This window comes from Octopus bimaculoides, chromosome 1 (assembly GCF_001194135.2).
Source record: "Octopus bimaculoides isolate UCB-OBI-ISO-001 chromosome 1, ASM119413v2, whole genome shotgun sequence".
Classification (NCBI taxonomy): Eukaryota; Metazoa; Mollusca; class Cephalopoda; order Octopoda; family Octopodidae; genus Octopus; species Octopus bimaculoides.
The window spans coordinates 154,100,563-154,101,534 of record NC_068981.1 but is presented as its reverse complement, the minus strand read 5'-3'; the positions used below and the strand labels follow the sequence as shown (position 1 = coordinate 154,101,534).

The window sequence follows — 972 nt, the reverse complement described above, 5'->3', positions numbered from 1 at the left end:
GACACACTAAATATCGGTTTTGAAATGCGAATTCCCATAATGAAGACTCAAATTCTGATCAATACCTTTATTTTATTTTTGCCTCTTCAATAAAGGACTAAAAAAATTAAAACTAGAAAAGATTTTTTTTTTTTTACACTAAGCCTTTGTACAGAGAGATGAATATATATTTATCCCACACCTTCAACATACCTGTATGAAACTATGGTTAGCGTCATTTCCTACGCATTCTTAAATACTCTGATACTGGCTCTAAAACTGTAAATCGTGTAAGGGAAATAACTCTTCATAATTTAAATAGCACGGTAGCGCAAGGAATTTCAACCACGTTTCGTGGTCTGCTTCCACAACAGCTCCTTTATAGAATCCAGATAGCTCAAGACATCATCAGGAGGAACCACGTCCGGTAACAGTATCGGTTTGAAAGCGGCATAAACGTAAGCGCACGCACGCATTCACAATGGGCTTCTATATTGTTTCTCTCCACTATATTTCTTTCAATGCACTGCTATACAGTGGGATCGAACCCAAAACCAGGTGCTTACAAAGCAAACTTAATAACCTTACAGCCATACCTGTGCCAATATTACTGATGTTTTAAGGGAGCGAGCTGACAGAAACGTTAGCACGCCGGGCGAAATGTTTGCCTTTCATCCTTTCGGGGTCGATTAAATAAGTACCAGTTACGCACTGAGGTCGATATAATCGACTTAATCCATTTGTCTGTCCTTGTTTGTCCCCTCTGTGTGTAGCCCCTTGTAGGCAGTAAAGAAATAAGAAACGTTAGCACGCCGGGCGAAATGCTTAGCGATATTTTGTCTGTCTTTATGTTCTGAGTTCAAATTCCGCCGAGGTCGACTTTGTCTTTCATCCTTTCGGGGTCGGTAAATTAAGTAGCAGTTGCGTACTAGGGTCGATCTAATCGACTGGCCTCCTCCCCAAAAATTTCGAGCCTTGTACCTAGAGTAGAAA

The 972-nt window shown here is 40.4% G+C and overlaps 1 protein-coding gene across 1 annotated transcript in view; it reads left to right on the top strand.

The window, feature by feature from the left end:
• The first annotated feature begins 315 nt into the window (after nucleotides 1-315).
• Nucleotides 316-972, top strand: part of LOC106868430 (tudor domain-containing protein 5) — a 90,170-nt gene continuing 89,513 nt past the window's right edge. Inside the window, exon 1 of the mRNA XM_052971691.1 lies at nucleotides 316-437. The gene's annotated coding sequence lies outside the window, so the exon portion shown is untranslated. The remainder of the gene's footprint in view (nucleotides 438-972) is intronic.